The sequence below is a fragment of the Pleurodeles waltl genome, chromosome 2_1 (genome assembly GCF_031143425.1).
Source record: "Pleurodeles waltl isolate 20211129_DDA chromosome 2_1, aPleWal1.hap1.20221129, whole genome shotgun sequence".
NCBI lineage: Eukaryota > Metazoa > Chordata > Amphibia > Caudata > Salamandridae > Pleurodeles > Pleurodeles waltl.
The window spans coordinates 459855865-459870698 of NC_090438.1; positions in this window are offsets into that span (position 1 = coordinate 459855865).

The window sequence follows — 14834 nt, forward strand, 5'->3', positions numbered from 1 at the left end:
AGGTGCAGGCTGAGCTAGGGGCCAAAATCCACAGCTAGGCACTTTGCAAAAAACAGGTCAGTTTTCTTTGAGAAAATGTGATGTGCCCATGGTGTGTTTTGGGGCATTTCGTGTCGCGGGCACTAGGCCTACCCACACAAGTGAGATACCATTTCTGTCGGGAGACTTGGGGGAATGCTAGGTGGAAGGAAGTTTGTGGCTCTTCTCAGATTCCAGAACTGTTCATCACCGAAATCTGAGGGAAAAGAGTTTTTTTTGTTTACCAAAAATGTTGAGGTTTGCAAAGAATTCTGGGTTATAGAACCTGGTGAGCCCCACAAGTCACCCCATCCTGGATTCCCCTAGGTGTCTAGTTTTCAGAAATGCACAGGTTTGCTAGGTTTCCCCAGGTGCCGGCTGAGCTAGAGGCCCAAACCCACAGCTATGCACTTTCTAAAAAACATGTCAGATTTCACTGTAAGTATGTGATGTGTCCATGTTGCGTTTTCTGTCATGGGCAGTAGGCCTAGCCACATAAGTGAGGTACCATTTTTATCGGGAGACTTGGGGGAACACAGAATAGAAGAACAAGTGTTATTGCCCCTTGGCTTTCTCTACATTTTTTCCTTTCAAATGTAAGACAGTGTGTAAAAAAGACATATACTTGGGAAATGTCCTGTAATTTACATGCTAGAATGGGAACCCCGAAATTTAGAGATGTGCAGATAACCACTGCTTCTCAACACCTTATCTTGTGCTCATTTTGGAAATACAAAGATTTCCTGGATACCTATTTTTGACTCTTTATATTTCACCAAATGAATTGCTGCATACCCAGTATACTATAAAAATCCATTGCAAGGTGCAACTCGTTTATTGGCTCTGGATACCTAGGGTTTTTGATGAATGTACAAGCCCTATATTTACCCGCAACCAGAAGAGTCCAGTAGATGTAACAATATGTTGCTTTAAAAAATCTGCCATAGCTAGAAAAAAGCTCTTTTTCATCTCAGTTTCAATATTTGTTTTATTTTAGCTGTTACTTTCTGTAGGAAAACCTTGAAGGATCTACACAAATGATCCCTTGCTGAATTCATACTTTTGTCTACTTTTCAGAAATCTTTAACTGTCTGGGATCCAGCATTGGTTTCCCACCCATTTTTGTAACTAACTGGAAGGAGGTTAAAAGCACAAAAAATAGTAAAAATAAGGTATGTCCCTGTAGAATGCCAGAATTGTGATATAAAATGTGGTTTTCTGATTCAAGTCTGCCTGTTCCTGAAAGCTGGAAAGATGGTGATTTTAGCACCACAAAGCCTTTGTTGGTGCCATTTTCAGGGGGAAAAGACATGCTTTCTTCTGCAGCCCTTTTTCCAATTTTTCTGAAAAAGACAACATTTTAGCTGTATTTTGGCTAATTTCTTGGTCTCCTCCAGGGGAACCCACAATCTCTGGGAACCTTTAGAGTCCCTAGGATGTTGGGAAAAAAGGATGCAAATTTAGCATGGATAGCTCATGTGGACAAAAAGTTATGAAGGCCTAAGCGCAAACTACCCCAAATAGCCAAAAAAGGGCTCACCACTGGGGGGTGGGGAGTTTAAGAGGTGGGGGGCCCAGCAGCTAAGGGATTAATGTAGTCAGACAAAGATTGCAGAAAAGCAGTGGGGAGCAGGCTTACTGCTCAAAGTTTCAAGTGCATTAAAGTGCAGGGCTACAAATTAATTAGATATAATTCAAACATTTAAAAGGTGTCACAAAGTATTATACTGTTGGCAGGGTTGACCACCCCTACAAAGTCATAATATTCAATAACGAATGACCCCCAGCTGTCTCCTCAAATTTGTTTATTAAAACATTTGATTATAGCACTCTTACTTTTTTTTTAATTACATTATTAGTCCTTTAAAGTACAGAGAGTCCTGACTGTGTGTGAGAGAGAGATAGATGTGAGGCAGGGTAATGAGATGAGTGTGAGTGAGACTACAATACAAACTTTCTATGCCTAAAACAGTCTAACATACGTCTTTTGGACACAGTGGGAATGGAATTACATTGCATACCCTGCATTACTTCTCCTTTAAATCAAGTATGAGCTTTAAAAAAATCAATGCAAAAAGCATGTTTTGTAAACAATTGAAACAGTTTTGTCTATTTTGGGTGTTTGGCAGGTGAATAAACATGGTGTGCACTGATTTCAAATGTTTGGAAAATATCACTGACTCCACAAAAAAAACATACTGTCAACAGGAAACCCTAGCTTTACAGTTACACCCTTTTGAAGACATCCTACTAACTTATTAATGACACAGGGGCTACTACTGGACTATTTAAAAAATTGACCAAGCCTCTCCTTTATTGAAAAAGCTGAGGCTGATCAGGAGGATCTGAATACTTTCTGCCTGCTGTAGAATCTACCCTTCTTGCAAACATCTTTATAAGATGTATAGGACCTCAGCCCAAAGCGTCCTAAGATAAAGAAGACTTCGTTCAGCTTCAGGCTCCCTGCACAGCAATACGCAGCAGAGAGACTGCTAAACCAAAAGCCTATAATGTTGTCCGCATGTTAGACAAGAAAAACTCCTGACTCCCTATGCACCAGGGTCTGTAGGTGGCTTTTTATCATTAGGAACCATTCCTTTGGCAAACTCTCTTTCCTATGCACCTGCTTTTCACCATGACATCCCTCAATAATTCACTCTCGCAACCTTTTCAACTTTTCCATGCAGCCTCTCTTCCCCAGTCTCAAACACTCCAACATTTTATACTATTTCTGCATCGCTGACTCGCAAACATTCTATAAAACTCATCTCCCCTGAAGAAACTGACAGCATATCCCAAGGTTTTAGAGACATCCAGTCTTTGATGATATCATATCATCTTATGCTGAATCCTTTGAAAACTGAGTTCCTCTTGATCCCCAGCCCCCGCAAACTTTGAACCAGAAGCCAATTTGGCTCAACGCAGTAAATGTGCTGATCTTTAAACCCTTATTCCTGGAATGCACCATTTCTGTTGGATTCCATGTGGTCGAGAAGCAAATTTACAAACATGCATCATCTCTGTGGTAAAATATGCACAGGATCAACTGAGGCTTTTAAGAGCTATTAAAGCCTTTATTCTGGATGACAACGTCAAATAAGTGTTGCAGTCCTTGATGCTATCAAGGCTTGATTATCAAAACTTTCTTCTCGCAGAAATTCCTAAGGTACATTTTGTCCAACACAGTAAGGCTCTTAGGAGTCACCAGAAAATGTGGCCACCTTTCCTGTCTTAATTGCACTGAAACGGTTCCCTGTCAATAAAGAAATATCTAAAAATTGGTTTGCTTAACCCACAAAGCTCTCCACTCAGGACTCCCAAATTATGTGACACAAAAACAGAACATCACTGGTGGCCAATGACAGCTCAGAGTGCTGACGCTGTCCTTTTTTGAAATCCTATCATTCAAAGAAACCAAAATGTTGAAGGAGTAACAGAGCGACGGATGATCTGGAACTCTCTCCCTTCCAAGATCAGGACATCAACTATCTTTTTTCTCAAAACAGCTAAGAAGCCCATTGCTCCAACCACACCTATATGAAGGGTCCAGATATTCTCAGAACAGCTCTTACCTAAGTATTTTCCTTAAAATGTTACTTTTAGTATCTCAATATGGATAGGCAGTGTATGATGCATTCTACTGTTCCATGGCTTTATAACAATGGATTCGGACAATACTCTGTTTACGTGTCACTTTTAAAGTGTAATGTTCTCATGGAAACTGCTCTGTCACCTGCCTTCTTTAACCTGCGTTATACAAAATGCCTTACATAAAAAAAACAAATAAAAATAGGACGGTATATCAATACTGGAGACCCTGCAGAAATAAGCTACCATAGAATGAGTGGGCAGAGCATTCTTAATGTCTGTGGATCATGTAGATGCAGACAAAGAATTAGAGGATGAGGTCACACAAAGATAAAGTGCCGGATTACTGAAATGGGCAGTGATCCGGATGTACTCCTCTGGTGTTTGGCAGCTAGTATTTAAAACGTGTGTTAGTCAGGGGACCAGCACCCATGTCAAATCAGTGGCATATTTGTCGGATGATGTCCTAATTGGGGGCATATTACAAGAGGGTAGAAAGGAAGGGTCTATGCACCTGAACATGGTAGCCTTAACTTTAGTTTTTGCAAAGTAAGGAATTAAACTCAAAACATTGAGTGCTTCATTGACAGTTACAACGGACACACGTTCTCTTGTGAGGTGTATTCCAATCTATGCCTCAAGGCCCTAATGTTTCCCTGCTGCTACAAAATAACCCCACCAGGTGAGGTGAAACTGTTTTGCCACACTCTGTCCTTTTTAATTTTCTAGCTCCATTTTCATCCATCATCCTCAGATCTTCATCTAATCCATTGAAATCTCCTCTTTCCACCATACTGAGGCTGCAGAGTCTCATGATTGTGTATGAACCGGATTTTCCACAACCATGCCATACATAGCTCCTGTCATCATTTCAATCATTCCAATAGGAGTGATGTTTGTCTGACAACATTTGGTTCTTTCTTGCCACACAACTAATCACTGTAGATTCAAATACGTGAAAATATTATTTATTCCTAACGTCTGTGGTCCCAATTGATGTCCAAGTGTAGGTTATCCCTATTTGTTGTGGTGAGGTCAGTCCATATTTCTTGCACCTCATTAGATTCCTTGACCACCTTTTTCTTAAAGGGGCTTTAAGTGAAACCATCTTTGCCAATGTCCTTTCTGAAACCTAGCCAATCAATGTTATCAAACGGTGATTCTTTATCCCTATCCATGTCACAGACATTAGCTCGTTCATGCTCCCTCTCTAATGGTCTGTAGGGTGGGAAATAATAATCTTATTAGAGTGACTGTAACTTGCTTCACTCAGGTTTTCTCCTAATGCTATAAATGCCTAAAAGGAAGTGTCCCTGATTGAAGATTAAAGCCTCTTTCACATCTTGACTTCTGAGATAAGAAAGTGTGATTTAGCTTGCTCAGCTGAAAATATTTACTAAATGTATATCCTGCCTCTTATATTTTCTTCTTGTTAATAACCCCCTTTAGACTATTATTGGCGTATGAGAAGATGTCATTAACCATTCCTGACAAATCTGGCTGGAAAGCGCCTAGACTCGGCAGGATGCAGTAATCAGTGCCAGAGTGGGCTTCACGGGACAGCCCCGGCGCTGAAGGTAAGACAGAGCATTGTCCTTGTGGAGCTCGGGTGGAGAATAGCCCAGTGCTTGGCCCACCAACAGGTCAGATAGTGATAGCATTTTTTCATATATTTGAAATGTAAAGTCGTATTGTGTTAATTCACTGTGTGAGGATACGCTGTAGAAAACTGAAATTGTAATCTGAGGGGTGATGACTGAATAATTGGTTTAGATTGGTGCAGGTAGTCCTCGGTTAAAAGGAATCAGAAGTGTGAGTAACGTTCATGGTTAGAGCAGGAGGCTGCTGAAACCTACAGGGAGACAACAGCTGCTTAGGAGCCCTAGTACAAACCCTAGCAGATGAATATATAAATGAAAGAGGTGTACAGATCTAGATATCTCGGAACATCTACAAGTATCAAAAAGCTGTGACCAGAGCAGTGCTTAATTTGTAAGTAAAAAGGTGCTAGTGCCCAAAACCCTCCTCTTAAATACGCGTCTGCTGCAATTAAATGTGTGAACATGGAATACTGAGGCTGCGTAATCCTGAAGCCATCTCAGGCCTCTTCAATCCATTTACAGCCACTCCCTGCCCCTTCAGCTCATTCTTGCAGCTTTCTGCTTTCTCCCTTTGTGACTCTTTTTCGTTTTTCCCTTCCTCCGTCTCTCACATATCTGTCTTTTGCTCGCAGTAAATGCTTGAGGCAGAAGAATAAGCCCCGCCCTCAAAAATATGTGCCGGTGCTCAGCGCTGGAAACAACAAGCACAAATTAAGCACTGGGCCAGAGTCTCCGAACAAAGGGGTCAGTGTATGAACATGACTCCTACATTCCTACACGAGTCACAGAAAGAAAAAAATGTAAACCCCACCCTTTCCTTTCTACCCCACACCCTCGATGGGCTGAGCTACAGGACAAGGCTGGCAGTCACCTAAGTCTACCTCGTTGTGAACGCGGGAACGGTGAGGAAAATGTGGGCATAAAAACTGAAACTCGAGAACACTTCAGCAGAAGAGACTCCCATCAATGCAGTGTTTCGCCGGTCTGTAAAAAGCATGTGCAGGTGTATTGAAGATTGGGCTAAGGGAACTCACAGGCCGAAAAGTATTTGTCAGAAGAACGTGTCCTTGACTTTGAGCGCTTGAATAACCTTAAGAAAAGATAAAAAATTCCTGAGTATAACAGCCGTCTAGAACGATAGGCAGTCTTTCTAAAATTGGTACCAGGCAGCCATGCAATGTAAGCAATATTCTCAGGTCTGAGGTCCCATGAGATACCTAATTAGTCATTTGAGGAACAGATGCATAGCTTGTAAACCTACTTGAACTTCCTCCTCTGTATATGTTTCCAAGAATCACTAGTGAGGACTGAGAAGCAGTAGAAGAAAAGGAGGATATACATGATATTCTGACTTTCCCCAGGCCAGCAAGAAATGCTGGAGGTTTAGCGCAAGGCACGCTTGGGGACGGAACAATGCCAGTCAATGGGAAGGCTAGAGGTGTACAGGTAAAATCCCACGTAAGTGAAGGCAGCGACTGCGACAGTTACGACAGGCGATAGCACGACTGGTGGGTAGACCAGATGAGAGGTTGACTTGACAACATCCCACTTGCTTCCTCCAATGTGATCTCACTCAGTGCCCCACTGCCCTGAAGTGACAGATCGGATTGGTTGGCTCACAGTTTAACCTCAAGATAGCCTAAGGATGACTGCAAGATGAAGGGTGAGAGAGCTTCAAACAGTGCCCCACTCAGTCGGCATACTACTTCGGCAAACAAGGAGGCCGTGAAGGCCCCAATGCTATTGCCTGATCCAACTGATGCCTTTCTGCCCCTGCAAAAGAACCCCGGTCCTGGGGTATGGTGCTGAATCACCGTCCATGTCCGTTGTCCTCCTCTGATATAGTGAATATCACATGATAATTCCTGGCATACATAAGCCTCAAAAGATCAGCGTAGAATTGCTAACTGTATATGAAAGTTACATGCCCAATTGTAATGCATTGTTATGCTGAGTGAAGTGAAAGATCGATTGTTAAATAAGGCAAATTGGCCACAACAATCACAGTTTGATATGAGTTGCAAACAAAATTGAGAGGGCACTCCTGCTGATTATCTTGTTTACTTAACAAATGTGCTTTTTCATTTGTCTGATAGTGCTAGTGCCACAGCAACCACTGTTTGAGCAGTGTTTGATGGACTTTGTTCAAGGTGTAGAAGTAGTTGTGGTCCATTCATCTGTATTGGATGGGAAACTATATTGGTTTCTGTTGAAAATCACTGGGTTACTGTACAAGAACAAACGTTTCTACTGTATCTGAAGTAATTTATTTACAAATGCAATATTTCCAACAAACAGAGGAGGGGCCCGAAAGGAATTGGATGACAAAATGATAGAAGTGGGCAGTAAGGAGGGAGGTCTGGAAGAAGCCAAGGACAGGGAAGTGAGAGTCGGCTGCCCCTAGTTAGTCTTAATTTTTCCAACTCTGGGCCAGTTACGATATTGCAAATGAGACTGACCAAAGTATCAACATATTGACATGATTAGCCTGAACAATCTGATTTCACTTCTCTTCTGAAAAATCACTACTGTATCTTTAAGACAACCGGACAGGACTAGTAGCTCTATAAGTGCTTTATTTCATGTAGAACAAAATTGAGCTGTATCATTAATGGAAAGCCCATAATGTGCCTTATTAATATTGGTAATAGTAGATCTGCTTTAAAAATCTCTAAATTCCTTTCACTATCACTCATGGGTAAAATGATTAATGCAGCTTGCATTTCTAACACATTTTCTCACTATTACTGACCCTCTACAGATTCAGTCACTGGCTATCATGTATTTCTCCTAAGCTCTGTCTCACCTGCAAAGTTCTTATAGAGCATGCATGAAAGCGGAGATCAGTCTTCTTATAGATATTTTTCAGTGTTGGAGGACAAAGGATTTAACATCCAATCCACATTTACAATTCTGTGATGCCCATTTCGCTACATCAAAAAGACCAGGAATTGATATTGAAGTTCATTACATGTATTTCAAGTTAATAATCACTCCAATATATCAGCATATCAAAATCAAATTGTGGGGGGTCTCCGGCACCGCCTGTTTCAGGACATAGTCAAATATAACCGCTCCATGGGCACCAGGGAAGAACATTATCAAATCCTCTACAATTGGTATCTGTACCCGGAGAAACTTAAAAAACTCTATCGCCAGGTGTCTGTTAGGTGCTGGCAGGGATGTGGGATGTTGGGAGATTTTAGGCATCTCTGGTGGGACTTTCCCATTATCCATACATACTGGAATGAAATTCTGTCACATCTCAAAGAGAATTTGGGCTACCACATCCCGGCCTCACCGCCGCATATTTTATTGGGCCTTCGTGCTCTGGAACTGCAACACCAAACACAGGTCGACCGTGCTATTCTGTGGTTGGCACTGGGTGCAGTGAAGACCGTGCTCGCGTCATATTGGAAGAAAACAGAACCACCCCAATAGCATTGTGGTACACTAGACTGTGGCGCAAGCTCGCTATGGAGCGCTTATCTGAAAAGCTTGGCGACTCCAGGAGGAGCTTTGATTACATTTGGGACCCTCTGGTGAGGTTCCGCTCCAGGGGCATACCGCTCACAGCCTGTAGCCAGTGTCTTAGGGCTCTGCACCTTTTCCACGTGTAAGAATCAGTCCACGGGGAGGGACACTGGGGAGGGATTGGGTGTGTGGCAACTCAGGGGCAGATGAATCCCTTGCTTTTTCTTTTCTAGTCTCAGACTTTATACAATGAGCTGTAGGAGATGGGACACATAGTTTGGTTGTTTGCACTGTGGTTTTTCTTTTTTCTATTTTTTTATCTTTTTCTGTATGTGATATCACATATGTCTGTGCTTAGGTGCTTACTCCGGGTGGGAATGTTTGAGATCTACTTGGAATGGAGATCAACCCTCTGTTAAACATTGATATGATTACAATTGGGGTGGGGGGGGGCTGTTGCACCTGGTTTATTGCTTGAGCCTATTTGCTTGTATCACTGTTTTCTTAAACAATAAATGTTAATAAAAACAGTTTACCAAAAAAAAAAAAAATTGTGAAGATTCGGAATCGGTAAGCTGAAACAAATTCAGCCTTCTCAGTATAAGACATAAAAGTTACAGTCACAGCAATGCATACACTACGAAATAAGAATTGCCTTCCTAAGGAAGGATTCAGATATCTTCTTCTCAGAAAAATAGATATAGAGACATGTAGTTAAGGCTCTAAAATAATAGGATTAGATTTAAGAGTTTCGGGACAGGGCAAGGTAGGTATCAGCATTGATAGACTTCAGTAGAAGTCTTCAGAAAAATAAAGAATCCAGCGATAGCATGAAGCTATACACTGTAAGGACAAGGGGCCTAAGAGGTCCGCACCTCTTGGAGTCTAGAAAGGTTCAGAAATCTCTCTAGTAGAGTGAACACTAAATTAAAGTGAAAAGTTACACGAGGATCTGAACACGTTATCCAATACCCAATTATTTCTCCTTCTCACGGAGCACACTTGCAACATGGAGAGATTCTCCCATTCCACTGACCACTAATGACCGAATCGACCTTGAGCTCCTTCTTCCCAGATGGACAAAGAACTGGAGACAAACCAGTTATACAGTTTGTGTCAAGGTCTTCTTTCTTGGCCATTCTATCTCTAATATGCACAATTACTTTCACTAGCTAAGCAATGAAGACTGTGCACCTGCAAGGGAAGATCATGTTAAATGAAGAGGCTACATTTCATGAGTTAAAATGGAGGCCTGCTTGCACTAACTTACCAGGTCACAACTATAGCTATAATAATAAACACATGAGCTATGTGCTTTCGAAAAATGCAAAACTTCAAAATACAAGTGTAAGTATGAATGAGGACTGCAATTTCATGTTAAGGCTAAGTATTAGAACCTACATGCATAACCGAAAACACTAAGGCCCATATTTATACTTTTTGACGCTAAACTGCGCTAACGCAGTTTAGCGTCAAAAAATTTTGCGCCGTCTAACGCCATTCTGAAGCGCCATGCGGGCGCCGTATTTATGGAATGGCGTTAGACGGCGCAATCAGACCGGCGCTGCCTGGTGTGCGTGGAAAAAAACCACGTACACCAGACAGCGCCGGCGTAGGGGGAAAATGGCGTATGGGCGTCTTAAAATGGGGCAAGTCAGGTTACGTCGAAAAAATCGTCGTAACCCGACTTGCGCCATTTTTTTTCGACGCCCATCCCCCATCAACATGACTCCTATCATTGTAAAGATAGGAGTCATGCCCCCTTGCCCAATGGCCATGCCCAGGGGACTTCTGTCCCCTGGGCATGGTCATTGGGCATAGTGGCATGTAGGGGGGCACAAATCAGGCCCCCCTATGCCACAAAAAAAAAAAAAAAAAAAAAACTTACCTGGACTTACCTTAATGTACATGGGATGGGTCCCTCCGTCCTTGGGTGTCCTCCTGGGGTGGACAAGGGTGGCAGGGGGGGTCCCTGGGGGCAGGGGAGGGCACCTCTGGGCTCATTTTGAGCCCACTTGTCCCTTAACGCCATGCCTGACCCAGGCGTTAAAAAGCGGCGCAAAAGCGCCGTTTTTGGCCACGCCCACTCCCGGGCGTCATTTTTGCCCGGGAGTATAAATACCACGTAAAGGCCTGGGAGTCATTTTTTAAGACGGGAACGCCTCCCTTGCATATCATTAACGCAAGGAAGGGGTTCACGCTAAAAAATGACGCCCACTCCGGGCACTTTGGCGCCCGAAGCGTCTAACGCCATAGTATAAATATGGCGTTAGTTGGCGTTAGTTTAGCGTCGAATTTGCGTCGAAAAAAACGACGCAAATTCGGCGCAACCAGAGTATAAATACGGCCCTAATTTCTACCGTGAATGAACCTTCAGTAATACGTATTGGTGCTTTACATTACATTAATAAGGTTAAGGTGCTCAGTATATCTGATGTTGATTACACTGTTTGGTTACTTTTGTATGGGGGGGTGCAGTTAAATTTGCGCTGTTCCATTTCCCAGAAGATCATATCTTGTGTAAAATGAAATGTACTCTGTATTATTCCATTGATGAAATGTATTTGAATATCCCTGTGGACATTGAGAAAGATGTCCTGCTGCTTCTATGTCAGTAATGATTCATGTGCAACCAATGGCACTGCAAAGCGTTCACCTCAATCAACATTTGATGTGCTTAATTAAGTTCTTTCAACTCTGTGATCTAAGCATGCTAATGATGTATGTTTTAACCTTCTATCTGTGGAGAACAGTGTGACCCCTATGAAAAAGCTCCCCCATAATCTTAAAAAAACAATAGGTCTGAAAGTGGAGGCAGGGTAATCTGCCCAGACATTGCTGCTCTGCTGAAATGGGGTACTTTATTGCCCACTGGAGATGTTGCCAATATTCTTATTGTACTAATAAAGTAAGCCTGTTAGACAAATGTATTGGTTTGTGTAAGATTTACAAGCCATACAATCTGGTATATTGGTAGATTTCCTGTATAATGATACAAGCAACTGATGCATGATTTGCATTTGTAGATTTGACTTGTGATGTTATCTCCATTTTAGTGCACCTCAATTGTTACTATCTTTTCGCTCTCTCATATTCCAGTGATCAACATGCATAGTGGAGTTCTCCTCCTGGTAGACAAACGTATCAGTTTGTGAAAGATTTACAAGCCATAAAATCTGGTGATTTGCTAGATTTCCTGTCGCAATGACCCTTGCTGTGATATTATCATATATACAAGCAATTCTTGCATGGTTTACATTTGTAGATTTGACTTGTGACTTTATCTCCATTTTAATACACCCCAATTGTCAGTATCTTTTCGCTTTCTCATATTCCAGGGATCAACTTGAACAGTGGTGTTTACCTCAAGGGTACACAGCGTCACCTATCTTTCACATGGTATGGTAACTGTGTTTTTATAGTGCATTAATCACGAGTGAGGATATCCAGGTGCTCCATAGCAGGTGTTTGAAGCCAGTTTTAGGGGCTTACCTGAAAAGTCAGATGTTCAGCCTCTTGCAGAAGTTGAGAAGAGAGGCAGAGGCTCTGATGTGTTGTGGGAGGATTACTCAAGGCTTTAGGGTCCAGGTACGGGAAGGCATGGCCCCCTGGTGTGCTTTTGTGTATGGGTGGGCTGTGTGCTAGGAACAGACCGGCAGAGCGGTAGTGTCTGGAAGGTTGGTGGAAGTGAATGCGGCTGTTCAGGTAGAAAGGGAAAGTGTTGTGGAGACCATTGCAGGTGTAGTTTGTAGCCTCTCAAAAAAGAGCTGGGAACCTTCAATGTTATGGAAGTGTTGTGGAAAAAACACTTTTCTCAGCTAATACCAGAACACACATTTATTTAGACGCACTGGCACAGTGAGTTTACCAATTGAGAACATCAGTCACCAGACTCTTCCCAAGACTGAAACACCGCAATATGATCATGGTTAGTAGTCATATAGTTCCCTGTAAGAAGAGGCCTGTACAAACAGTGTTTTACAGCTAACCGACATAAAATACCTAGGTTTATTGCAATTAGAAACAGTTCCAGCTTCACAAAACATGATAGTAAGTAAAATACTTAATAGTTCAGACTTATACAGTGATATGTGGTAAGTAATGTGTAACAATGGCAAATGTCTCAAAGCAGAAACCACCAGTTTGTGTTCTTCCAGGGTCAGCACAGGGTGAAAGGTGGCCTGCACAGGTATTCTTGGTGTTGATGAGAGGGGCACTGCTCAGGAGGAAGTTAAGATTTGCACACATGCTTTTTTTCTTATTTTGATTTTTCTTATCATGGGCACTTTTCTTCTGTGTTTCTTATTGATCTTCACCAGTCCCCTCTTGTGCTTCCTCAAGAATAATTAAAAGCATCTTTGATGGTCATGGGACCTATGAGAATTTTCCAGGTGGTAAAGGCATTTACTTGGGGATTAAGAATAAGAGAGTGTCCCAGTGCATAAGGTACCTGGGGCTCCAGGCAGAAATCCTACCGTACTTCACACTCTCCCTGCTGAGAACGACAGTGTTGGATCAGTTGCATTCTCCCAAAATGTGCCATTTCCCATTGTCCATAGGGAAGTTGTAGTTGACCCCCAAATCCAGGAAGCTTGTTTCATGAGTAACTTCACATCCACAACTTTCGTGATCTCCGGTAGGCAGTAGATTGATACAGTGTGAGATATAGGTAGAGATGAACATATAGGTACCATTTCAAATTCAGTAGGGACCCAGCTGAAGTCGCCTTGCAGGCATTGCAGTCAGCAAACATTGTTAACCACCTGTGATGTCCATCAGTACTTCTGTGTCTGTTTCCAAAAAGGCCTTTGTTGATGAGAGTGCGAGAGGGATTCTAGCGAAGTGCCTCCATGAAGCTCAGGTAATCTTTTTATTACAGCAGAATGTGTAGGTGAAAAGGCACATGGCCACTGACAAATTCAGAGTGTTCTTTGCAAGAGAATGAAGGCCATGTAAAAGCCCAAAGTACAGCTCTCTGAGCATGTAGTTGCAGTAGATGTTCTTGTGATGCTCCAGATGATGGTGTCTGCTATTGATGAGGTGAACTCCAAATGCAGCTGATCAGAACCTTCAAACACATGTAGCAATCTTAGCTTCAAAGAGCCATATCTTACTGACTTCTTTCCACCTCCCCCTCTCTGAATTTCTCACCTGGTCAGCATGTCCTCATTCTCCTGGCATCTATTAGTTTCCTCATTTACCGCAATAATGTAAACAAGTGGATTTGTATTGCTAAAAACTCCTTTGACATCTCCCAGTTCACTTCCTTGCACTCAGTGATGGCTAGTGAAGTTCACTTACACTACAACCGCCTACCAGCACTTTTGTACCCACTTAATTAAATTAGCATGATAAACACAATCTGAAATGTAGCTTTGCATATCAATGTACACCCTCAGGGGCATAGACTATACCGCTACTGACGCATTTACCAAATCTTTCAAATCTATTTTCAATTTAGATTTACTTACATCAACATTACTTATAAAGAAGCTGATATCATGTAAGACAATGAAAGAATTATAAGCTGCAGTATTATTACTTGTGCATAAATAGGGAGTCCACATTTTCTTCAGCTACCTATTTACAGTGCAACACTTCTAATATTACAGAAACAATCCATGCTACAGGTGAATTTGGATTCTAGACTTAATACATAATCCCCAGCACTGCCAGGGTGAACACTATAGCTACCTATTACTTCATTCTTATTTTCAGCTGCCCATATCGCCTGGGAATGCAGTTCTCTCGGCCTGTGGGCTAGACTGTGAAGGAGAAATTCAGGGTTGCAGCATAGTATTAGCAAGTTCATTCTTGTAACAAAGAACAGCCATACTACCAGCCTCTTGCTGGCTCTGCCTCACAGAATTGTTTTCCTTGGACAGAAGTGGTATGGATGGGACCACACAACAGTTTCATTTTTTATTGGCACATCCTCTTCAGCATTTAGTGGAAAATCCTCTTCTTTTTCAAGGGAGACGTTTCCAGCACTTGCACCTCGAGATTTGCTCCATCTTACCACCGGAGCACATTACTTTTTACAGTTAAACGTGTGCTTCCATGATGGGAGGCCTTGACTCTTGACCACTGTATTGAGGGAGAGTAGTATCAGGAAGAGACCTTTCCCTGATGACTGGGGCTGATGGGTACAGT